This window comes from Simochromis diagramma, unplaced genomic scaffold (genome assembly GCF_900408965.1).
Source record: "Simochromis diagramma unplaced genomic scaffold, fSimDia1.1 OVJJ01000344.1, whole genome shotgun sequence".
Taxonomy (NCBI): domain Eukaryota; kingdom Metazoa; phylum Chordata; class Actinopteri; order Cichliformes; family Cichlidae; genus Simochromis; species Simochromis diagramma.
Genome location: NW_024387375.1, coordinates 1,775,485 through 1,802,623, shown reverse-complemented (window position 1 = coordinate 1,802,623; position 27,139 = coordinate 1,775,485). Strand labels below are relative to the sequence as shown.

At 38.1% G+C, this 27,139-nt stretch overlaps 1 protein-coding gene across 4 annotated transcripts in view; it reads left to right on the top strand.

Annotated features, from left to right (window-relative positions):
• The window catches only part of lrfn1 (leucine rich repeat and fibronectin type III domain containing 1), a 132,781-nt gene that overhangs the window by 74,303 nt on the left and 31,339 nt on the right, over window positions 1–27,139 (top strand). The window lies entirely within an intron of this gene.

Sequence of the window (27,139 nt, the reverse complement as noted above, 5' to 3'; positions counted from 1 at the left end):
GCTATGAAGAAGGGATAATCAGTGTTATTCATTTCACCTGTCAGTGATCATAATGTTGTGTCTGATTGGTCTATATGTCATTGTTAGTGCAAATGTGTGTGATTTGTCTAGTTGCTTTTTTGTTTCTTTTAGAAATTTAAAAAAGAAAATTACAAACATCAGCAGCACTCTCCTTCTTTCCTCAAATCTTTCAAGAAGCACGGTAAAGCAAGTCAAACTATGGAGGATAATGATAGTGTTGAAAGCCATTATTTCTGAAAAAGTTGAAAACCGGATGTAATGTTTTTTTGTGTTTACTTAAAGAAAAAAGAAAAGAAAAAAAACTTGTGTTTCAAGAGTGAAGTGAAGATTGCGAATCAAATCCGTCAGATTTGCCAACAGTTAAAACAAATCAAGTTTATCTGTGCACGCTGCAATCACTGATACTGGGCTGCTTGCTGACAGTTTAAGGGCACTATTGGTGAAGAACACATTAGTTGTAAATGTAAGTTTGCAGAAAACGAAATAAGTGTGTAAATAAATAATCATTGTGCACTTTAATTAGTGCTGATACTTTGGGATGCTGGTAAAATGCTTATTTAACAGTTCTCTTTCCCTTAAGTTGACAAAAGCTTCATAAGCATTACCTCAGGTTATAAAAATTCGCAGAGTTTTCTATTAAGAATAAAATAATTTCCAAAGTGCTTTATTTAATTAATCTGCCCTAAGCAAGGTATTTATAGATGATGGACTAAAATCAACAATGTAGACGTTTTGGTATGTAGTGTGCAAAAGTCTTCATCCACTCCTCAGTTCTGTCTATTTTCCTTGGAAAATGGGAAATAGGTGTAATGATTTATTCAAATTTCAAAAATAGAGAACAACTCTAATGTATGATCACCTTTATTCCTCAACACAGCCTGATCTCCCTTAGGCAAGTTTTCTTGTAATTTCTCTAAGAAGTCTTCAGGAATAGTTCTCCGGACTTCTTGAAGGACATTCAAAGCTGTTCTTTGGATGTTTGCTGCCTTTTTGTTCCATTCTCCATCAAGATGGTCACACACTGCTTCAATAATATTGAGATCTGGGCTCTGGGGAGGCCAATCCATTGCTGATAGCAATCCATTAAGTATTTGTCTTTCCAGGTATGATTTTACTGCACTGGCAGTGTGTTTGATTTATGGTCATATTAAAAAATAAAGCTGGTGCTCAAAAATTTTCCAGATGGTATTACATGGTGGCTCTGACTGCACTTCTCTATGCTTCTAATTCCATCAGTTTTGACAAATCCCCAAACCATGACCGAGTCTTCAGTGTATTACAGATGGTTGTACACTGTTGCGCTTCTCTACTGACATCCTTCGTATATGCTGGTGGCAATTTGAGCCAAAAATTTAAAAGATTGATTCATCGCTCAATAAATCTTGTTACCACTGATTTTCAGTCTAGTTCTTGGCAAACCTCAGCCTTTTGTCCCTGTTTCTCTTTCTTAAAAATGGCTTCTTCACAGCCACCCCTCCACTGAAACCCTGTCAAGAATACAGTGAATACTAGATGAATGAAGGACCAGATATGCAGTGTCTTTTAAGTCCTGAATCAGGCATTTTTTGGATTTGTTTTGTATTTTGTAAGAACATGACTTTCAGATATTATTCATCTGCTGTGGTCCATTTTTCAGACCTGTCACTTCCTCCTTTTCCCTTCATTTCACCAGTTTCCTTAGTTGTTGTTTTTTTTTTTTTCTAAGGACACACTGCAGACCATGCCAAGATATCCCAAGTTTTCAGGTAAAAGTTTTTTTGGGAAACACCTTGATGGCTTTTGAAAAAAAAAAAAAAAATTCAATCAGACTGTGGTCTTATTTTTCACAAAGTCTTCTAAAGAGAACATGTTTAGTGACAGGCTGCTAGTAACAACCTAGTAAATTATCTAAAGGTACAATTTAAAACGAGTTCTCTCCTAAGTTTTATTGTGTGGAGACACAACAATGGTTCATCCCTTGAGTTAGGTGCTTTTTTTAAGGTTGAATGATTCATAGGCCAGTGTAAAGTGGCTTAACAAACAAAAGCCATTCCTTTGACAATAATCAGGTAGAAAAACTGGATTAAACAGAGTAAAAACCTAGCAACTTTCCAAAGAAAAACTTTTGTGTTTTTCTCATGTTAGCATACAGCAGAAAAAAAAGCTAAACAAGCTGCCATGAGTCTAGTGCTTTGCAAAATGAGAACACATTCAAAACGCCAAATATCAATGCACCAAAATATAGATTTCTGCCTCATTTTGAAATTGGGCTCCCTCCTTGCAAATAGCTGTTTCGATGGCTGCTGCTGCTTTTCTCAAGTTGCTATAATTAAACAGAAGGAGGCCGCGACCCTTCTTTATTCTGTGTCAGTTTGAGAAATGGCTGTTGTAAAATGCACTGTGTCAAAGCAGCACAAGCTGAACAACAGCGAGATTTCACACGCAGTGGGATCCATTTTAAGGAGTGTGTGTGTATTTAAAGATTTGTAAACTAATCCTCATTTCTGCCACCACATAGATATTTGAAAATCCACCAAAAACCCAGGTTCTGGCAATTTTTCTAAACAGCATTACAACACATATTCATCTTATCACAGAAAGGTGTATATATATATATATATATATATATATATATATTGCCATCTGTGAATCAAGACCCTTGAAGGAGCAAGTATCTTATTGAACAGCTTAGATCCGTGATAGTCGTGATAGTTTCAATTATAGATAAACACATTAGAAAATGGGGTTAATAATAATCAACGTTAAGGTCTATTTAACAGAGTTAAAGAACCTCAAGGTTCTCAAGAGTAGCACTTCATCACCAGATAATCTTTTTGAATCACAGAAGAAAGACTTTTTTTTTTTTTTTTTACCTCATCTCACCCCGTAGGTTTACACCCACAGCACAGTCCCTGATCTGACAACATCCTCAGGATAACTCTCATATGTCATCATTAGAAAGCACAGACCCAGGCACTTTGTCAGAGTTTGCCGTCCGGTGAAAAGGTACAAAGAGGGCAGAAAATAGATCTCTTTGATGAACAACAGATTATGATGGAGAGGTGAGCAAACATTCCTCTCATTCCCTGCCCACATATGCGGTGTAGCAAGACTTGCTATCATACACAGAAGCAAATTGATGTCTGATCCCAAAGACAAGCCACAAATGGGATGTAATCCTCCTGGATCTTTGATTAAAGCTACAGAGAAATCTCTCTTTTCATTTCAAATATAAAAAGACTACATAAAGTTTATAGCTGGGGTAATTTGGAGTCACTTTTTTATATTTTCAATATATTCAGTATTTATTGCGTGACTATATCAAGTATTTATAGGCTAGCTCTATATATTTATTTTCCAAACACAAGCTTTCTCTCACTGTCTTGCGTGCCTGTATTATCAGAGGATCAGCAGCTGCTCACAGCCCGAGTCTGATTGTTTTAATGTGACAAGTGAATATCTGACTTAAAAATTCCAACAGAGTTCTGTGACTTGAGAGCTCGCCCCAGCTGATTCTCTCCCAACTGAAGTGTGTGTTTTCTCAACTTTAGTTAGCCAACCTCTCAGGGAGGTGCCTCTAAATATAGAAACCTTTCTGACAACATGTTAACTCTCATGTGTGAGAACAGGCACTGGCTTACAGATGCCTGAGCACACTGCGAAAAGAGACTGAGAATGGAATATCGGGGCCCATTGATAGTTTAGACTTGATAGTTTAAACAGTTTTCAGTGAAACATACAGTGTAGCACGCTTTGTAGTGCAAAGGGAGCTACGACAGTAATTATCTTTTTACTCTATTGTGCAAAAATTTTGAGGCACTTGAGCTGTTTAGTCTCTTATTCATCATGAAATACCCATCAAGGAGACTTCTCAACATCCCAGATTCATTGTGTAACATGACAAAGAGCCAAAACACAGAACCAAACAAAGTCATAAAGAGCTATCTTTAGCGACGAGAAGAACAAGGAGTCCTGTAGCAGATGGTACAGCTCCCACAGTGCCCTGATGTCAGCAACATGCAGTCTGAGATTATACAAAAGATACAAAAGACACTGAGGTAACCTAAATCCAGAGAAGATTTCTGGTAAGTTCTACTACCTGCGAAACACTTTGAACTACTAGTGATATAAGTAATCGGAAGGACACACTTAATAATGATGTAATAACTGTTTTTCTCTAGATGTCAATTAAAAAAAATTGAGATTTCTAGTTATTAAAGTTATTAGTTATTATTATTATTATTATGTCTATTTATGTAATTAATATCAATTTATAGTGGAAGTTTCCGTGGCCTAAATTGTAGGAAACTCTCTGCAAATGTAAGACTTCAGATGGCAGTAAGATATAAACATGTGGTAACAAGGCACTGACTATATCACAAATCCATCTTCATAAAACAAACAAAACAAACAAACAAAATGTTTAGTTTGCTACCAGTCATTTCAACTTTATTAGGTACATCTGTTCAAATGCTCATTAATACAAATATCCAATAACCCGGTTACATGTCAGCGCTTAAGCATGCAGAGCATGAAACAAACTGAGTATCAGAATGGAGAAGAAAGACGATTGAAATGGCTTGGTTCATTGAGTCTTGAATTCTGCTGCAACCTTCAGGTAGTACGCCAGAATTTACTATAAGCAATACGAAAGCATGGATCCATCGTGCCTTATATCACCAGTTCAGGTTGTTGTTGGTGGTGTAATGGTGTGGGGAATATTTTCTTCACAAAAGATACTCAGATGGCCTCTGATGAGTCCAATAGAGCGCTTATGGGATGTGGTTGAAAGGGAGATTTGCATCCTGGATGTAAAGCCAACAAATATGCATCAACTGCATGATGCTATCATGTCAATATGGACCAAATTCTCTGAGGAGTGCTTCCTTCACCTTGTTGAATCTTTGCCACAGAGACTTCAGGCAGTTCTGAAGGCAAAAAGAGATCTAACCCGATACTGGCAAGGCTAATAAAGCGGTGTGTTTACTATAATTGTTTTAAAAGAAATCATGCAGTTAGGTCATCAAGGCTAAAAAACATAATCACTGACACACTTTATATTCAAATGATAATTGTATTCCTGGTGGCATTGGTTGTTTCTGCTGCAGGCTTTGCTAGTCTGATAGTGCAGCTGTGTGTGACAATATGTACTCTCAGAGCAGAGATACACAGGGACACTATTTCTATGATTTATAGAGTGTTGCAAAGTCAGTTCTATGTTATACTGCAACATTGTTTCAAAACCTGTCTTGAATGAAAAGCCTCCCTGCTCAGGGCGCCCTTGTTGCAACATTACCTGTACCTCAACCCATCCAACGTCAGATTGTTGGTACATGCCCACAAGCAGCTGTTTGTATGTTTCTGTCTCTATCCATATCTCTGTGTATTGTTGGTGTCTCATTTTCCAGTTCAAACATATATGAATGTATGTAAGACATTCACATTTTGAGTAAAGAGTATTTTAAAAAAATAAAAGAAAATCCAGCTACTATTGTTTGTCTTGTGAGCTTTGCATTGCCATCCTCTCTTAGCCTGCCAATCAGAACAGAGTGGGCTCATGGAGAGGAAGGATTTAAGAGACAGGACCTTAAACATAATTTTTCAGATAGAAACTGACCTGAAGGGCTCAATAAAGAGACAGACATAATACAAATCCGGAGTTTATGAACTGTAAATCATGCAAAAATATGCCATTAGAGCCCCAGAATAAAATTGTAGACCTAGAAATACACACTACATGCCCCCTTTAAAATGTTCCCTTTAAAAATAGGCTCAAAAGAAGCAGCAAGTTGCAGCAGGAAAACTAGAGCAGATGCTGAGTAAGTATTTATTGGCCACAGAGTGTTTTACATGATTACGAATGTGGTCACTTTAATTGGCAACTAATTAGCAAATCAATTAAAGAGATGTTTATTATTTCTGCTGACCTTTCCCATCCTTGCAAAAGTGGTGATCTGTCAGTTGTTTTTGCAAATTATACAAAACAATCCAAACCGTTTGTCACAAAACTCAACAGTAAAGGACAAACCAGGAATACAGATTGAGGGTACCTTCTGTTGAGGGATATGCCCTATAATGGCAGAGCCTTATGCATGCGACAAGGGAGACTTGGGTTTGTTTGGAGTTGCAGAATGGAAAGGATGGGAGAAAAGCAAAGCTCGCCTTCAAACGCAGAAGGCAAATCTGCATAACAGGTCTGATCTTTTTCTTTAAAATTGAAATCAATGTAACGTAAATGGATAAGTTGCTGCCAGTGACATTATCATCACTTGCAGTCTATGCAGGCTGATGCTCTTCCTTGAAAGCAGCAAGCACAAATGCAGCAAGAAGCCATAACAATGTCAAAGCATTGAAAGGAAGGCACAGCTGAAGCTAAAAACAACAACTAAAGAAATTATACACACACGCACGCGCGCGCACACATCCAGTGAGTCAAGACTTGACATCACAAAGCACTTAGGAATTATAGCTGTTTGTGAGTGGCACTACAGTCACAACAACAACAATAGTTATAGCAGCAACACAGAAAAGCAGTTTTAGCTTGCAGGCTGTTGTTTGTATAATGCTGTTTATAAATCCTATTTCTTACTTTCAATCTGTCTCTTTACTGTCTAACAAGAATAACTCAGATAGTAACTTGAGATTGTTGCCATTAAGAGAATTTGGATTGGGGGATCAAAGCCACAGAGGAACACAATATGTTGGTAAACTCAGTGCAAGATGTGGGAAAAAGAAATTATTTTGAACTTTTCTTTCATTGTGCAAATATCTCAATTGTTTGACTTTATTTTTTAGGATTTGCCAGAGAATGCAGAAGAGTTAATAAATGTGTTAAACTATGCTGGTGGAGTTGGTAAGAAATGGCAATCAGCCTCTCAGTATGATTTCTTACGAGAGCGCCATGTTTAACGGTTCATGCTGTGAGTTTCTCAGGAGAATAGTGTCAGTGAGACCTGGCATCTCCGGAGACTGACGTCTCAGGCTGCAGGAAAATGAGAGATAGATTGGATCAAAGATTAAGAGCACCCTGACATGCGGCTTTCTTGCTCTCCGACCCAAACCCCGACCGAGCTTTTTTTTTGCTTAGGAAGCATGTGCAGCTGCATCGATTACAAGTGCATGTCAGCAGTTTGATAGATCGAATGAAAGGAAATCAGATGCAGATGAAAATGCTGTATACAAACCTGACAGGGCGAAACAAAGCATAACAGAAATTCATAACAGACATCGTGTTCTCTTTGTTTGAAATAAGCCGCCTCTGTTTGTGCAGCACAAGAGGAGCTATAAATTATTCAGGCGCTCCCTTGACGGCCGCCCATTTACAGCCGCTCACCTGCAACTGACTGGACGTATTCTTCCTCCGTGCTCCTCAGCGATCTGCCTGTTTTAAAATGGCAGCAAAATACATGTGACCTCTGAGTAGATCTGTTCCTTCGCTCTAATGCTTAATTTATTCATTACTCTCTGCCTGCACTGTGTACGCGCTGCTAAGCCCCTAATCGTAAATATTGTAGAATATCAAAATGAATGTGAAGGGGAAGGAGCATGCAGGATTATTGCAGCTACATGTAAATAACAAGGTGAAGTATGGCTCCTTTTTCGTCACAGTGTTAGCAGAAAGGAAAGGGGGTGGGAGAGGAATAACAGAATGCAGTGGTCATAGATAATAACACTATTTGCTGTATTGTAGCCCATGAAGGACATCTCCTTCCAGAAAGCTCAGCATGTCATTTTTCTTCACTACCGTTCCTTCATTCATGCTGATGTGAGGTTTGCTGTAGTGACTGCCAGGAAAAGGGAGGATGGTTGAATGCTCTCTCTGTGAAGCATTTCTTTGGGTCTTAACGCTCACATCTCCACGACTAGCTGTCTGCACTGTTTGAGGGCTCTCTCACTTTCTGCAGATGTATGTTCACAACACTGGAAAATGGCCTATCACACAATCAGTTCTGGCCCAAAAAACGGAGGCTATCCTGCAGACTTTGTGACACTTATGACATACTTTGATACTTTAGGTAAAATGTGTAATCACACTCCATTTCCCCCCCCAGTAGTAGTCATTTATTCTCCTTCTATACAATAATTACTCCCTGTATAGTAATTTTTAACAGTAATAGTAGAGGCTGCTATTCCCCATGCTGAATACAGATTGTCTTCACACGCACAAATGATTCACAGGAAAACAATGCATGCATGTAATCCATCCAGGCTGTCTTCTCCTGAAGAAAGACGGCATCACTCATTTCAGCAAGTGACTCAATAGACATATGTTTACGTTTAAGCTACAAATTCCTCTTGAGACTGTAGTAATTATAATGGGAGCAATGGGAGAGATTGAGGTGATGTTATAATAGAGTGACAGTTTGCATTGGGAGATGTTAATGGGTGGATGGACCTATCAGCAAAACGCACGCTTTCATACTGGAGACTACATTTTATTTCACTGTCTTTCTGGTTCCCCAACATCTGACGTGGACCTGGTTACAGACATGGCAACACAAGACTAGGCCCTATACAACAGCATAGAGTGAGTAGTCTCTTTCTCACCTGACAGGACCCAGGCTGAAGACTGTCCAAAGGTGCCCCCAAGGCAGTACAGCACATAGTAGCAGGATGTAAGCTGCAAGCTGGGACTGTGTATATTAAAAGGCATGGCCAAGTGGCTAGAACAGTATACGCGAATATCTGTGCCTCATATGGATTAGAATTCCCAATGGGACATCTTTGAAGGCATTTCAGAATAATGGGGCTAAGGTCCAATGGGACTTTAACTTCCAGACAGACAAGCAACTGCTGGCCAACCAACCAGACATAATGGTGCTTTACAAGGAGCAGAATGTGCAGCAACATTAGAAAGAAGGAGCAAGAGAAAACTGAAAAATATTAGGGACTGCATGAACAACTGGACAAGATCTGGAAGGGAAAGGCCAAAGTAGTCCCAATAAGAGTGTTAGAAGCTGTAACTCCCAGATGATTCCAGGCACAACATCAGAAGTCTAAATATTCAACAAAATGGCATAACAATGGCCAGTGGAGACCAAAGTTATAAAACCATTTAGAGTTAGATCTAAACTAAGACCAAAATTCAAAGCTGAAAATTGTTCATGTGTCACATGACAAAATCTTAAAGATATTTTTGTTATTTTAAAAATTAAAAATTAAAAAAATCCCTCAGTGCTCATTATAACCCCAAAAATTTCTGCGTATAAGGAGACCACAAAGTCCCACAAGTAACCGCAAGACTTTATCAAAAAACTCTATAGGGCCACTATATAGAAATAACTCAGTTTATCACCTTATCAACTCATAGTTTCACCTGGGAAATATAATACAATGAAACCTTTGATGTCACAACCAATTATTCCAGCTAGCTGGAATAATTGGTTGTGCAGGCTGTAGACTACACGGTCCTTCATATAGTCCTGCCGTGTATGAAGCAAGTGATTTAGTAGTTTGACATTCGGAGAGGAAAATAAAACTTGATTAGATGAATTTTTTTCTATGTTGCTGTATGCATCTGATGTTATTAGAGACTAGCTGTGTAACAGTTCTCCAAAATGACAGTTGAGTACACGCTGTATTACATTTAAAGATACTATGTAGTTCATCTTTAGCATGGATGAATACAAAAATAATGTGACAACAAGATCATTGGATCATGACTAAAAATAATATGTATTTCCTGTTTACATGCCTCTTAAACAGTCTTTAAGCATTACATCTTTGACAGCTCCACGTGGGTATCGCAGAACTGGAACAATGAAAGTGCAGTATGGTGCAATTTTAGTCTCAGTGTCCGGATTTTTATATCCCTTTCTGAGACACGTGATTCCATAGTAAATTATAAAATACATAGGAAGAGATGGAAAAGATAAATAACATGCACGCACGTGATAAACAAGCTGTTTGCACGAGATAACAACTTGTGTGAAAGAAAAAAAAACTGTTACGTTACCTTATGCCGGGGTTTTAGGGGCTCCATATTTCCATAATCGGTCAGTTTTCTGCCTTATCAGTTTTGCTGTTTTATTAATGTGCATTTGCATCTCAATACATAGCGCAAGCAAAATCAACCATGAAAGAAATCCGTGGGATTACAGCTTTAGTTAAAACTTAAATTAAATCATAAACCAAATCGTCTATGGATTACAAAGCTTAAAATTGCTGTGTGTATGGTCTAAAGGCAATAAATCTCTGTGAAGTGCCATGCATACTGGGTGATAAATTTGATTTTAAATACAAAATAGTCCTCATTTGAATTCATGAATTTTTACCAGAATTACAACATAATAGCAGCTCGGAGTCTGAAAAATTGCATCTGTAATGAAACAAACACTATGGCCCTTCTGCTTCAGACATAATATGCCGCAGTATTTGTCATTTAGCTGCTCGCATCTACACTAGAGAATTACAAGTGTATATACCGCTGAAAAGGCAGGCTGCGTTCTGGCCAGCAGTTTTTAAATGTTGGTTGTCGATTTAATAGTTCACTGAGTGCATGCAGTCATCTGGGGACTTAAAGACACAGACTGAGGTGAAGTCCACTCTCTTTAAACGGAGATGTTCGCCCAAATAAATCGATCAATAATCCTTTAACCACTTTTCCCACTTTGATTCTGGCTGGCTGCAATTTTCTTTCTCTTGAATCCAAAATGAGAAATGGTCGCCCTGAATTTCTTCAAGATCCCCCATCTCCACCACCAGCACCGCAAGAGAATTGGTTTCATATTAATACCCAAAGGTGTTTTGGAAATACGATGAAATTGAAATGACCCCAATAAGCATTGTCGGTGCTAACCAAATATTTGTCCACAAAACTTGTCTCTATGTAATGATTGCAGTTTCCTTGTCACTGTCGTTGATCATTAGTCACGCGCTGCTGCCCATGCTTATTGTGAAGCTGCTTACAGAGCAGAACCAGGTTTCAGCATCAGGGTGGAGCTCAGATTATATTCTTAGTCTCTGCTTGTTGCTCCATGCCTTCTCCTTTTGGCAAATAAATTGAAGTGAGCTGACCTTTCGTCAGAGATGCACAGCAAACTTGAGCGTTAAAGCTTCACCAGTATCAGAAATGTTAACTTCAATTAGCCCTGAAAACCCTGAAAACTATTATAGCAGGTGACCTGCAGGTACAAGATGCTTCACTGCACCATGCACATATTTTACTCGTGACGATGACTATTACTTTCTGACTTTGTCCCAGTGGAGGGGGATGATTGCTAGCCTTTGCCATTCTCATCTATGTGTAGACCTCTCTGTCAGCCTAGTATTATATAGTTGCGTCTGCGAGTAGTAAGATATGAAAAAAAAGTGTAATTAAAGTGGATTTACTATACCTTTTAGATTTTCTGTCATTTCTATGCACTTAGACATTCATTTAAACATGGCCAGTGATTCAATTAATGAGGTCAGTGTATATGCACATAATTCCAGTGAGGCAAGAGCCGCTCACCTGTTATTTAAAGTTTATGTTTGTGAAGGGCACCCAGTCTGAAGAAAGTTGGGTTGAAGGAAGGTGGCCTTAAAGTGAAAGGAGGTAAAACAACTTGTTCAAATCTAAAGAAGCACCCTGACCCAGTATGAGCTATATAAGGAAGTGTAAATCATGAAATGATCGTCTGCAAGAGTAGAATAATGAAAAAGGGTCTGAAAATGAGGGGAAAAAGGTCCATTTTAATATACTTATGCTCTCATAAGGCATCAGATATTCATAAATGCCAGATTTAGAGTCCTGTGTATACATTTCTAATTATAAAGTTTCAAAATAAGAGGATGTTCAATTTATAAGTGTCTACATAATTACAAAGGTGTTTGTTATATGAATAGAAAATGTATTCTCTATTCCGCCTTCTGTTTTTACTTTTTCATTTCTTCCATTTCCAAGTACAAGTCTTGAGCTACACCTCTGCATTTTACTTGCAGGGAGCCAGACTTTCTTATATTTTTAGAGGAATTGGGTTTTTGGTTTGGTTTATTTGTTTGTTTCTTAAACCACTTAACACTGACATGTGAATCATTAAATCCACTAACACCAAGTGCACCAACAAGGTGATGCTTATGGCGCTATATGAAAACTTGGCCTATTTTGGCATGGTGTGCAGTGTGTCCTTAAAAGATAAAATATATAGGAAATCACACAAGTAGAGGACAGTATCTGAACAGTATCTGAAAGTCATGTCCTTAAGAAATAGGAAATAAAAAAGCAAGCAAACACCTGACACAGAAGTAAGAGATAGCTCTTGTCCTTCAGTTGATTCATGTAGTTCAAGGAAAGCAGGAAGAAAAGGCTGAAGATCAGTGGCAACAGCTCTTAACGAATGATGAATCGAAATTTTTACATTTTTGGTTCAAATCATTGACATCTTGCCTGGAGAAGGTCTGGAGAGAGTTTCTACAGACAGTGTGGATGCTGTGTCGTGGTTTGGGTCTAGTTTTCTTCAGATGGGCAATGGCTTCATTTTCCCAAACACACTGCCAGTGGAGTAAAAGCATACTTGGATAGAAAAACACACAATGGAACACTATCAGTCATGGATTGACTATCCCAGAGCCCGGACCTCAACATTATTAAAGCAGTGTGGGATAATCTTGACAGAGAATAGAACAAAAAGCAGCAAAAGTCCAAACAAGAGCTTTGAAAGCCCGGAGAACTATTCCTGAAGACTTCTTAAAGAAATTACAAGAACGCTTGCCTTTGTCAGTCTGTGTCCAAAATTGTCCAAATATTGACTTTCAAGCTCATTAAAGTTGTGCAAACTCTTTTTTTCCTTCACTATATGTCCATGTATGTCTGGACCATCTCTCACTGGATGCATTTCCCATTTTCTTAGCAAAATCTATAAAAATGAGGAATAGCTAAAGATTTTTGCACACCGCTGAAGAAACAGGGGGGATGTCCAATTTTCCATCTTTGCACCACAGTATATGAAGGTTTGAGCATGTGATGTGCATGTAATGTGAGCAGGTGATATAATTCAAGAAAAAAGTTTAACATATAAATAAATGAGTCCACTTACAAAAAAGAACAGAATAGTTTGGCTAAGCAGTAGAAAAAATCTCCTTTATTTTAGCATTTCAGATTTGACAATTACACCAAATAAACAAAAAAATATCTGCACAGGCTATGTGAAATCATGCTTTGCATTTCTTCACTATAATGAATGGGGGAAAAGCAGTAATGAACACAACAAATAGTTGTTTACAGTGTCATTGTTTGCACGTCAGTGCTTTGGATCACAACCCTAACACAGTATAATTAATACTAAAAATCATAATGGGAATTAAGTTAAGTCAATTAAGTAGTCAGAGACCGTAAAACTTAATATGCAAAAGTAAAAAAGGTCAAAGCAAGTCAAGATAAGTGAGAAGTATTTACAGATAACCAGGATGGGAAGAAAATGTGTTGCAGAGGTTAATTTCTCCCACATAAAGTCTCATACAAAGTTTCATTGTCAGACAATAGAGCAAAAAGTCACAAATTAGTTGAAAAGCTGAAGAAGTTCTACTATAAAAACACCAAATTATTTCTAATAAGATTCTGGCTTTTAGCATGACTGCAGATTTCATGCTGGAGATAAAAGTCAAATAAGTGGAAATGAGATGGAATTAAAGCCAGGATCATTTTTACTTACGGTTGGAGAAGGCGACAGTTTATTAAGAATGTTATATCGGAGGAAGCAAGACAGGAAAGTTTTTCTCTTTGACATCAAAATGTAAAAAAGATTTAGGTAAGAAAAAACAACTAGATTCTGATGGACACACCTGAACTTCCAAGTGACAGGTTTTGAGGGCTTTTTGGTTGTTTTTGCTTTAGTTGAATGAGAAAGCTAAGTGGGTGGAATTAAGCAATCTCATATTCATTATCACTGACTCGCTGAAAGTTTGCTCACTGCAAGCCAATCATGTAAATGAATCTGCAGGTATGATTTGACAGAGAATTTAGCCCAGAGTGGATATGGACATTTGTACTATTATTATTATTATTACTAATAAATGGAGATTTTAATAGGTGGAAGTAGTGGATGTTTCACCTGGGGAGATGGATATCCCGTTTGCAGATGATGTGCAAATATTATATATTGTGCAGTATTATCACCGTGCAGTGTTCCTTGCAGTATAGTACCAAGTATAATGCAAAATCAGTTTGGCTTGAAAAATAGGAGCTATTGTCAGGGGTTAGAGTTATTTCACATTTCTTCATTTGCAACAGTTTAATTGAGTAATTATGTTTGAGTGGATTCAGTATTGGCTTTTATTATATACTGATGGACGATTTCCTCTAAATAACATAATTATAGTCAGTGCCATTTTGCAAAAACTTACTGATTACTGATTAATGGGAAATGATAAAAAAGGGTTTAATTCAATCCATGGGAAACGCCAAGCAGGAGATATACAGTTGAGATCAGCAGCAGGGAATAATCTATCAGCATGTCATGGTCTGATCTGTTTGAAGGGCAGTAACTGCAACATAAACACCTTTTCGAGGCTTTCAAGCGGGATGGCCTGGCCTGTGGTGTCAACCGCCTCAGTGAGATCAAAAAAGGACTCAAACAGAGCATTCAAAAGCAAACTGCAACCAGGGCACCTAATAGAAAGCATCTCAAAACCCAGTTTAAACTTCCCTGGTTATTATTATTCACAGAAAGCAGCAGCTTGTGGAAACGGCCATTTTCGTAAGATATATAAAATCCGGTGTATTGTGATCAGTGGTGCGCTGCAAGTTTCAAAGTTTTGAAGAGGACTTAGTCCAGGCTATTAAATACTGACTGATTGCATGATGTCCAAAGTGACATATGTTTAAGGAAGATATTTCTTTTCTCATTGCATTGTGCAATCTGTGAAAGCCAGGCGAAGAGCGATTGACATTTTCATGTAGTTCATGGAATTGCCGAGCATATTTGGAGAGGCCGTTTTAACATTTTATGGAGTCCCAGTATCACACTAGAAATGACTTGTTCCATGCCGCATGGCTCCATATCCATTATAGATGGCTGGCCCAGCTATGCCAGTGGTATACATATGTTTACAGCTGTCAAAATGCACCAAGAGGAGCCACTGAGAATCCTAAAAAAACAGCTATCCATCTGAGCTGGATGGATCCTGAAGACTTTGTTGTAACATTATCTTTCGAGCATATCAATAATACATACAGAAATAAATGTGCCCAAGTGCACAGAATCAAAAGCAAAGCAGCCCCAGAATATCATGCAGCATGTTGACCGGGCTGCTGACATTCACACTGAATGTATTTTTCAAAGATCTTTTCTTTAAAATAGCCTTTAACATTTACTTGCACACGCAAAAATTAAGTACTGTTTCTTGTTTAAATATTTAAAGCACAGAATGAAAATCCATGATCTTAAATGCAGTGGTAATTCATTTTGACTCATTTCAGTTCGGTTCAAATTAGAGATGTAGAGATGAGACAGTTGTCTTGTTTTGAAGGATGAGAAATTCCGAGTTCCTTTCATGTTTGAGAGGTTAAATGAGTTATTTTTAAAAGACTGTTGCCCTTAAAATGCATTTTTCCCCCCTCAGTAAATACCGTTGATAAATGGTTTAAAATTTAAGCTTACAGTGAAGTACATGAAAGTTGTACTGCAGTTAAACTCTATTTTGGTGCAATCCCTTCCTTTGATTGTGTAGTTCAAGATTGTGGAAGGGAGTGGGGTGCCATGGGTATTTCACTTTGAGTACATACCTTCAGATATGATTAAAAGTTGATGTTTTGAAGCTGGCAGTATCTAGGCTCAGTAATTGTTTTAAGGAGCCGGGGAGAGTTTTTCCTTTTCCAAGATGTTCTTTGAGACTTTGTAGATCTTCCAAGAAGTAGTTTATTTTAAGTTCTGTGTCACTAATTCATCAGGAGTACGTGCTCCTAGATTTGAAAGAGACGCAGCACGCCAGGCAGGATTTTATTTACCCAGAATGGAGTTTTCTTGATAAATAACCTACATTAACTTGAATATGAACCCTGTTAAAAGAGATGAAGCTCCTTCTAACCTTATGTGAAGCAAAATAGTATTAAGTAAGTCATTGGTTTTGTAAAGAAACATCAGTAGACCTATCTGGGCTGCAGATTTTGTAGCACTACAAGAGCAGTAGAGCATACCCGTGAGGCTGTTCTTTACTGCTTTAACAAGAAAAGGTGAGCCTAGTAACATCCAGTAATTAACATCGATCACAGAGTTTAGCTACAGGTGATGGAAACTATATGCGTTTCAGAAATTAACAAAATAATTTTTTACATTTATCCTGTGAGAGATGTACTTGAAATTTTAAGGCTTTAATCTTGACTTCAGTCAATTTAATACTGGTTGAGATGCTGCGTGGACTCAGAGTACTGGTTGAATTGCTGAACCGGCAAACTGACATTGATCGGCTCGACTAATTCGGTTCATATTGCTAAAAACAAAACTTATATTTAATAACACATGACATTGTGGATTAAAGTTTGAGTGCCCATGTGAATTTGGCTGCGTTAGCTCTGACTATATAATGTTTTTCTAAAGGTAAGTTTTAAGCTTTCTCTTTGGCTCCTGTAATTCAGTGTCAGGTTGTAGGCGTCAAACAGAACAAGGACACGCAGGAAAATCACTGCTAATAAAAGCAGAAGGCTATGAATGTGCCACACAGGGAAACGTTTAGCAGCAGCACAACTGAACCTCTGCTCCTAATATAAGCCTGCACAGGATTCTTCTTGTGCTCCTTGGTTAATTTAATTTGCATTGTCGGATAACCAATAAGACAAATGAAATAACTGAATTTTTGTGATTCAGCAGCAGTGAAATGAGAGCCAGCCGAGGAAATCAGATAAGTTCCCTTCCTTTGACATATTGGAAATGATCTTATCAAATATCTCCTCGCCTATTTAGTCTCTTCATCCTGACATTTGTCTTGACAGACAAATCCTGTTACAGTAAGAAATGAATTCAAGAATGAAACACAAATTACAGACGTCCAAGTGTTTACCAGCCCCGCAGAGAGAATTGGGATGTTTTCGTGAGGGGAAGGAAATGAAGAGCACTTGTTTTTTTGTTTTTTTTAACCTGTTTTGTTGGTGACTGCTGCACCACCACCTCCACAACCTGACAAAGTGACAGCTCTGACAGCGCTTGGGCACAACTCTGACATTATTTGCAGATGGTAAATAAGGAAAAAAAAAATCTGGTGCGGTAGTATGATTCATAGTTAGTCCCAGCTCTTGTTTACAGACAGGTTGTCACATTCATTTAGCAAATTACATTCATACTTAGGGCTCTGTAACATGCTTTTGCCCTCCCACTTTATTGGAGGAGAGAGGATATTAAAAAGAATCAAATCTCTTCTTTTTCCACTTCAGTCATCAAATCTCCTGACGCTGAATCCTTCAGAATGATCAATCTCTGCAGAGGGATTATGCTCCACAGATGCCAGTGTTTCTAATGCACGTTTCTTATGCACTAATATGTACAAAATTTCCACCTTCTACAGGCGGCTCCATTACTTTCTCGTAACCCCGCTTAGAGCCTTGTATGTAACAGGATATGCTAATACTTGTCGTGCTAAGCCGTTGTAATCTTCATGCTTGAATTTGTGAGCAGAAAACCTCGCCTTTTCCACAAACTGTAAATACTGATGGCACAGTGTGGCTGTGTGGGAAAAAGTGGCATGAATTTCCCCCTTTTTTTCAGTGACCCCAAAGACTATAAAATGGGAAATTGTGACCATGCAGTGTGGATGCACAAGTACATGAACTATAACTGCATGATTACAAAATGAACAGTTACAGATTAACGTAATTCCCCTCTTTCTCTATAATACATTTTCCTGGAGACCGCAGACCATATGCTTATGTAGCAGTCAGTGAACCATGAAATCACTTGGTTTTCATGAAGCCAATTTGCATTCTCAGGTAAAAGCTCAATGGGCCAGAGGTAGTTGTAAAACCTTCATTTAGTATATCAGACCTGTCCTTTCTTATTATGGCTGCACAAAATGATCAAAGTGTCACTATTCCTGAAATGACACTGCATGCTAATGGCATGAGACTGCTGCTGCTTTTTGGACAGTCACACAAGGATTTTGCATCATCCTTCAATCACGAGCTGGTTTTTCCTCACTGCATTGGGCTCGGGTGAATGACTTGATATTAGGCATTAGAATATTCACAGAAAAAGTGCTAGTCTAAAACACAACACTGAAATTTTTAGAATAAAGTGTTGATTTTACTTTGAGAAGACCTGTTTGAAGAGAGTCTTTCATGCTATTTATATTGATCTCATCTCCTTATAGACATAAACGTGAAGAACTCTGATGATTTCTATAAATGGCGCTCTGTAGCCAAAACCAAGTCAGTGGAGTCCCCTTTAACATTGTACATAAACAAAATGAGAACAAATCTCAGCATTTTTGTGTTTGCGTGTTAGACAGCCCTGATGATAACTATGTGATGCGGTTAAAGGTACAGCAAAGACTTTATGTCTCCCACAGGATCAATTATTTTTTTATAATACAAGGTCAGAAATGGACGTTATTATTGCGCTGCATGTAGCTGAAAATGGCTTTTACTATAAAAATGGAGCCACACCAAAATACAAAGGTTCGTTATTTAGGTTGGCTTGCTGTATTCTTTAGCTTTAATGATTAATCATTTGCCACTTTCTTTGGATTAATATCATATGAGGATGTTTGATGTTTAGCAAGCGATGACCTACTACGAGGTTTTACAAGTTTTGGCTAGTATCTCCATCACTTGTCCAATCCTTCCCGAGGGTTCTCTCCTGTTTCTGCAGCCAAAATTATCTCACGGACAGCCTTTCAACACAATTATCAGATCTGTATGTGGTCTTAGTATTACTGTTTTACATCCTGTGTGGCTGTAGTTGTGATCTGAGATGTCAGTGTGCCTTTAGTATTTATCTCTTATGCAGCTAGGCCTAAGAGAAATGACTCAGTACAGTCACACTTTATAAATCTATCAACTGAAATCAATAACAAGAAAAATAAAACGAACAAGAAATGAATCCATGTCATGATTTCATAATCAGTTGTTGTAGCTTTACTTACAAATTGAGTATATTTCAAGCAGCAAGATATACAGCTGTGGGGATTTTCTTTTCTGTGTGCCACAACCTACTTCCCATTTCTAAAAAGACTCAATAAATAAAAAGTTCTTCTGTAAGTGGATACCTGGCAATTGTTTATTTTTTGCCAGCAGCTGTAACCTCTCCTGTGAATCACATGATTGATAACACAACTTAACACATCAGTCTTGCTATAATAGAAAATAAAAATGACACTGTAGGACAATAGAGGTTGATTTTTGAAAGGCCATAAAATGTCCATAGACAACACGGACCACCTCTTGCGGTCGCATGAGTAAGTGCATGTTAAATATTCTGACCTTTTCAGAAAGGCAGTAGTGTCATCACCACCTAGGGCAGGACTCGTCACCGTGGCAACAAAGAAATTGGAGAAGAAGGTTGTTGCAGATGGGAAAGGTTTTCCTTCCAACATGTGGTTAATGTTGTGAAAAGGTCTTTTTTTTTAACAAACCATTATGTTTTCCTAAACCTACCCATACAATGTCACGCAGGTAGCAACGTTTTTAATGGATCCTGTTACTGACACCACAGGAGACAGAAGGAAGATGGAAAAAGTAATAAAATAAATGGATGATTTAAAAAAGGAAAAAAAAAGAACAAACCAGGAGAACAAAGAGCGGGAACCAGTGTGGATGACAGGAGGGAATAAAGGGGAACAGAAGGCAAAAGACTTGATGTGCAGATAAAAAACCAGGGAAAGAGACAGAGATAAATACAAATGTGGGAGAAGAAGGTGGAAACAAACAAAGAGCACTATGTTTTATTTGATTTTCCTTTCTTTAACGTTTATATAACAAGTCTGGATTCATTATGTATTGATTGTAAATCTCCTGACATAGAGCAGGGTCAGAGTCCAAATTCGGGGGCCGCATCCTTCAAAGGCCGCATTTGATTATGTCACAGTGAAGCCAGCGCACAAGCACTTGGGTTTTAGTTTAGTACATGATTTAATTTACAAAATAAGTAAGTAATCATAATTACTGGTTTTAAAGCTATTGAAAGAAATGTTAATTGTGTAATACCGATCATTTCTACCCCCGTGTAATGTATGCAAAGTCTACTACTAATAATGATAATGTTTTATTTAAACATACAGTAAATCTAACCTTTTAAGTACTTCATGGTGCTCCTGTATTGTCAAATACAGTGATGGTTACAAACACTGTCAAAGCCTATAGCCATTTCCTTGTAGTCTCAGACATTTTAGCTCCTATGCGTCAAACCTAAACACTCATCCACTAAACCGTAACTAGTAGATCTGAGGGCCATACGCTGGTTACAAAGGCCAATGGGACACAGGCAAACTCAATCAAGACAATAGTCACAGGAAGAAAAGTAATAAAGGAGTAAAGTGAAAAAAGAGACGCCACATAAGACGTAAACCTTCAAAATAAAACGGGAGATAAGATCTAAGGGAGACCTAGAAGAAAGTCAATCAGATCACAGGCCTATACTAAAAAGCAGGATTGTGGCGTATCCAGGTAATTTCAGGGTTAGCCCTAGTTTTCTGTATAACGAAGGTGGTTCACTTCTTCCTGTATGTTGTCATGGTATGTTATGCTGTGAACCTAACCTGTTTAGGAGCAGGTTAAGATCTAGATTACAGATCAACAGCTATGAAATACCCGCCTACTGACCAATCAGTTTCCCAGAAAATAGAGTTGTTCCCCCAGACATCAATGTGCAAATAATAAGAGGGTGTAAAGTTTTTTTTAATAGCATCTAATGTCTTTGCTTCCCCAATGAGCATCAGTAATAAATAATATAGATTTTTAGACACAGCTTTCTTATTTTTTGACATATTCCTTTTTTTTCTATTTCTACTTTTTTTCTGTTGGCAGCAAACAGTTATACAATTTTATTGTTCTATTTGCATTAATATTTGATCCTTGCACTGGACTTGCTGTCCAGATATAGAGTTTGTGTATCGACTAAGATTGAATTCAGTTTTTACATTTAATCTTTAGAAAAGGTATAAAATGTTCTTGTAGGTCATTCTAATCTGCTACAAAGACTCTTTTACTCTGGTGGTATTGAGCTACTAGAACACAGAACACATACCAAGGATACCTTTTCAATCAATCAATTGAATTTCACTTTGTTCTGTGTCAAACTGAGGTGATTTTCAGTAATTTTCTTTTTTGGCTGTGGGACAGAAAGCTTTAATGTTTAAATGTATCCAGGTTAAAGTTTCAAAGCTCTAATGTGCAGCTGTCCCCTTAGAAATAGACCTATTGCATCACATTTTATCACCGAGAGCAGAATCAGTGATAAAATAATTACCTGGAATTAAAATGTTTATTTTACTTAATCACCAGCTAACGATTAACAGTCATCTCTAGTGCAGGGGAAACCCCGGGGACGCTTAGCTAGTTGATAACCAGCTTCGTGTGACCGTTTATTCTGATGGACAGTGTTAGAGGAAGTGAATCAGGATAAGAGAAACACAACCTGGGTATGTTGAACAAACTTTTTAGCATATGTCCATGAAAAAAACACATTTAAAAACACATAGAAACAGAAACCATAAATAAATATCAAAATAAATACTGTAACTACTGCAAACCCAGTTTCTCCACACAGTCTTTATATTTGTAAGTCTTTTTATTGCCTCACTGTGAGTGACACATTATGATATTGCAAAATGAACCACTCGTGTTATTTCTGCAAACACTCATTCATCTTGTTTTTTTTTGGTAGTCAGTCAATGTATTTTGTTGTTTAGGTATTAGGATGATGAATTTGTAATAACAGACTCTGCTCAATACAATAAAGAAGGCTGGGAGATATCCATAAAAGCTAAAATGTTCATTGACCCACTCCCTTGGTGGTCTGGGTGGCCTGGACCTCTTCTGTGTCGGGGGGGTTCTATTGGGTACCAGCGGTTCTTGAGTGGCCGGCCTCTAGCGGGGTCAGCTGCACATCGCCCCTGGTCATCTAAGGCCTTCCTCCCTTGTACTCCTGCTGGGTTGGGTGTACAGACATCACTGTGATGCGTGGCCTTCGGTCTTCAGTACTCTTGGGGGCTGTGGACGGCCTGGTTTTCCTGAACCCATCTCTGTCTGCCTCTGGCTCCTGGGGGGCATTATTACGACTTCCCATCCTCATTTTCAAGTACATTTCGTGACAAAGACACACACGCACACACTCAACACTCCTCTCTTTCTCTCACTCACACTCGCATACAAACACACGCCACAAGAAGATTGTTGATTTATGAACCCGTGCATTTTCTGATGTTTGGGTTCCAGGTGTTGTATGTTCGTTTTTCTTACAGGTGCGGCACTTGGCGATACATTATGCACGTCTATTTGTACTCTACCTTTTTATTATGTCTTTCCCTTGAATCCTTGAATTAAAAGATTAAACTTAAAGGGAAACAGTTACTAGATATCTGATAATAGATAATACACATTAATCTGATTTGACTATAGAAAATATTTAATTATTTAATGTTAAGTTCCGTGTTAATTGTCACTATTTGTTATATCTTTGAAAATGAATTATGTTCCAGTTTTCAGCTGTGTTCATGGCCAAATGAGCAATTAGAAGGTGTGATCTTAGACACAAAATGTGAGCAGTTTCCTGACAGACATTACTCAAGCAATTAATTAATGACAAAAATTGTCATTACGCACTGCCAAGTGGCAATTTCCAGGTTTGGAAAAATTAGACCAGGTGGAATAAACTTGAGTTGTTTCTAGTAGGCAGTTGAGGCTGTGTGCCCGTGTTAAAATGTTCAGTTATACAGCATTAAATAGGATGTTTATACATTGATAAAAACAAAAAATGAAAAAACATTTTGGTGTTTGGCTTTTTTATACTGTTTCCACCTTCATCACAACTGTTCTTTTTTTCACAACTAATCCGTCTGGATGCTGGAGTTAGGGGCGTGGTCCCTTGGATTGGCAGGTGTTCGGACACAGGCAGCTGTAGCTGATTGGCGTCTGCTAGTCCTCATTTCACCCCATAGTCACTGAACTTGACTTCTCTTTTGTTTTTCTGGAGTTGGTATATTTTAGAACATTTTGTTATTGTTTTACATGAACGTTCATAAAAAGAAATAGGAATGAGAAAATTGAACTGAAAAGATAATAAAATAAAATAACATTGCACAATTGCTTTCACATATTCGTGGTGGAAAAAAATATGTTGCGCACACAGACACACACCTTTTAGTGCTTTTTTGTGACTTGCCAAGTATTTGGGAGCATTTTAATAGAATTGTTTGAAAAATGTTATGTCTTGCTCTGTGGTATAACCATTCTAGAAGTTAATTCACCAGTTTTGGCGAATGAAATACTGCTTTATTGGTCTGTTTTTAACACCAGTTGCATGGTAAGTGTGTTTCTGTTTGGCACCCTTACAATTTATAGATGCATCTTGCTAGCATTTTCTGATAAAGTAGCAGTCCAAACTCTCCTCCAAATACAGTCAGTTCTAGCTACAAAGATTGGACATTAAAGTGCCAAAACACTAATGCTGACATTCAAAATGCAAGTCCAATGGGTCATGTCACATGTATCCTTTATACATAGCCCACAACCCCAGCTGCATTTTATTATCTAAGCCTTTATATTTGAGGTTAGATAGTAATATAAATTGACTCATACAGTTTGTTCTGACCTGTAATCTATGTGGGTCTGTTGCTTAGGCACTGGAGCAGGTTGTCTGCTAATTGCAGGGTTGTGTCCTTGAGAAAGATATTGAACTCCATGTTGCCCCTGATGGCAGGTAAGCACCTTGCATGGCAGTGCTGTAATCTTGTAAAGCATTTTATATAACAAAGTTAAGGTTAAAGGTGCTATATGTGTATATATGCAGAGCTGTAAATGATGGCATTTATATATTATACATATAAATATAGAACTTTTACCAGTGCACATGATGGGATAAAGTCTTTCGTCCCATCATTGAAAAGTTTGTCCATTTTCAGCTATTGCATTACAGATGACCTCACAATGTGATCCATGAGCCTTGTCTGATGGAGTCTAACCATAACACAACCAGCCTTAATTATCACTGAGAAAGCATTTTTTGTGATCACCACCTGCACTTTTAGCCGCTGACCTTCCTTGGTAACCTTGCCCTCCAACATTATTCAGGTTCAGGGGTATTGATTGGCTGTGAAATGCACACACACACCTTCATCTTTTCTTGACCTCCTATGGCAAAGGTTTGTAGAAGCTAATGAAAAGCTAATTATTCAGTCAAACTGCTCCTTAAAGCAATTTTCCTGGCAACTATTTTGTCTTATTTCAAGTAAAGAGCTCCGCTCAGTTTGAGTCAGGCAAGTGGGACGGTAAAATTCATTAAAGTCTGATGGTGTTTTAGATTAGTGGATATGACTCAGATAAAAACAGGTGTTCATCCTTAATAATCACCTTGCTTTTGTGGTTTCTTCCCTAGATGACTCTGGGTATTTTGCACCTAGTGAATAAACAGAATATATCTGATGTATTTAAACACATTAAGTCTACACATAGTGACACATGTTCAATATGTTCAGTTTCAGGGCATTGTTGTTCATGCACACCCATTAGTTAGATGTAATTAGGCTTTGACTGCAGCAAAACAGCTGTTGAAAATCCATGAATACATATAGCTCTGTGATTGATACCTTGCCATATAGTGTACACGATCCTGTGTGTAAATCACGTCATTAATCAAAATGCTGACATGAGGAGGAGTAAATGACTGTAAAGTCAGGGGAAAATGAAAATGGCCTAATGGGATTGAGTTTCATGGATCTGCTGAGGATAAGTTTGACCTCACAGTTATGACAGCAGTCGGGCTACACTACACCTCCAAACAGTATCGTTGTTTCCTGCACGAGTGGTTTTGTCAGCCCACTGCTGAGTCATGATGACATTGAGAGTGTCCTTTAATAAGCATGTTAAAGCTACAGCTGCTGTACTGCTTGTCTTTTTCTTGGGCGCTGTGATTCCTGCAGTTAGTGAAAGGAGGTGAAAAATTAAATTCGAACCAACATCTTTACTCCAGTCAGGCAATTTAGAAATAATTAAAGCTCGTACTAAATACACACACACACACACACACACAAACTCCTTGCAAGGCTATGGTGGAATTAATTCCCCATACTGCTGTGGTCTATTAATTGCTGTGGGTCCTTGCTTACCTGCCAGCAAGCTCTGAAATTGCCATCACTTCGGTTTACATCCACGGAATGGAGCGCAAGGAAAGGTGAATAGCTTCAGTATGAATGCATTCACTCAAATGTATAATTGATTGAAGCTATAAGGCTTGTTTTTGTCTCCCTGGATGGTCAGCAGGATCTGAGGGAAGGAGATGCCTGCAGCTTTTTGCAGAGATTTCTTTTTGTTGCTTTTGCAGAGCAGATGTCTGGGAAAGGAGGGAAGAAAAGCATTATCCCTAAGCCAGTAGAGAGATAATTCTGGCATTGTCTTGTAAATATATAATGAAAAGAGTATGAAATGACAGTTCTGTTATATTTCAATCTTAAAACACTTTAAAAATATGGGTTTTGATCTGCTTTTCCTCAATGCTGTAAGTAGAATTTTCCAGGGAAATCTCCAAGCAAAATTGTTATTTAGTTGAAATCTTGGTCCAAATAATGCATGCTTATAGTCTGATAAAATATTACTGCCCTGCCTTTGAGATTTTCTTAGCAAGCTTATTGATATTTACTAATGCTTCCACGTCAGTACATATTAGGCCTGCTCTTTTTAAACAATTTTTTGCGGTTAAATGTTGGTTTTTCAATCATTCTTGTATCTGTATGTCCTTTTTTTGGGGGGGGGGGTTAGTTTGTTTTTGATGCCACTCACATTGGGTCATCGCTGTGTGAGTGAGTGAGCGGCACAGTATAACTACAAAGAGGTAAAAAGGGAAGTCTAAGTCACCCCTGTTGCCATTTTGAGTATTGTAAGTAGTAAACCTGGCAATACAGGAGGACAACGGTCTCCCTAACAACTGTCTTTGTCTTGCATGGATAGGAAGGAATCACAGTGATGGATAATGACTTGACTGTGAATGCCCATTGGACCAAATAAAGGCCTGGGGCCAAAAAGAAAGTGGAACAGAGAGGTAAAGTGTTGCAGCTGTGAAAGGAAAATGGATCAGTGGAGTGGAGTGTTTGATACAGTGAAGAAGAGCCATGTTGGAGACAATGTGAGGCTGGGGTGTTCCAACACTAGACTTCTCATTTTGAGCCAGGCGATGGTATACTTGAAAGTGAGGATAAAATTGAAAAGTCATTGATGAAAGACATTTTTTAAAGCAAATTTACGAGTCCCATTGGTTTCTCGCTGTCACTGCAGTGATATTACTCTCTGACACACTGGCTGTGAAGAGGGGGAGGAGTGGCCCGTGTTACCGCCCTGCACAGAATATGCTTGGAATGACAGCCCATGAAATGTGTGACACCTACGCTCTTACTTTATTTCTTTTCTTCATTTCTTGAACTCTGACATGACAGTACACATCCAGCCTTATTTGAACTGGAGCTGGAAGAGGATTGAAATGACGTATCAAAAAGCAAAAGCTTGCGTCATAAATACTTAATTGGCTGGATGAATAGCTGAAGGTGACAAGTCTAAAGTCCTCCCCTGAATACAAATTGATGTACAGTAAAGCTGGAAGAAAAACCTGAGTGGAGAGTTCTGTATTTTCATGCATGAAGGCTCGCTGCAGACAAATGCGAGCGATACGGTAATCTCTCTTGGATTGCGTGCCGCTGTACTGCAAGCAGAGCTGTGACATGTCACATAGCTTGTTTTAAATTTTTGGGACAAGTGAGAAACTGAAGGCCTGTGACCTTGGTATTCATCTCTCTCCAGTGTGGAAAAAAAAGTGAATGTTTGGGTAAAAATAGCCTCTTAAGTGAGTTACAAACCCCCATGCGTCTTCATCAGATATTGCAGAGTGCAGCAATAACCTTGCGTTTAAGCATCCAGTAATTTTTTTGGAGGCATTTATCACCTTATTTTTTTCATCCTGAACCCAGTCTGTGTTTAGTACAGATAAATTCCAAGTTGTGTCAAAATAGGATAAATTTTTCATTATGCTCC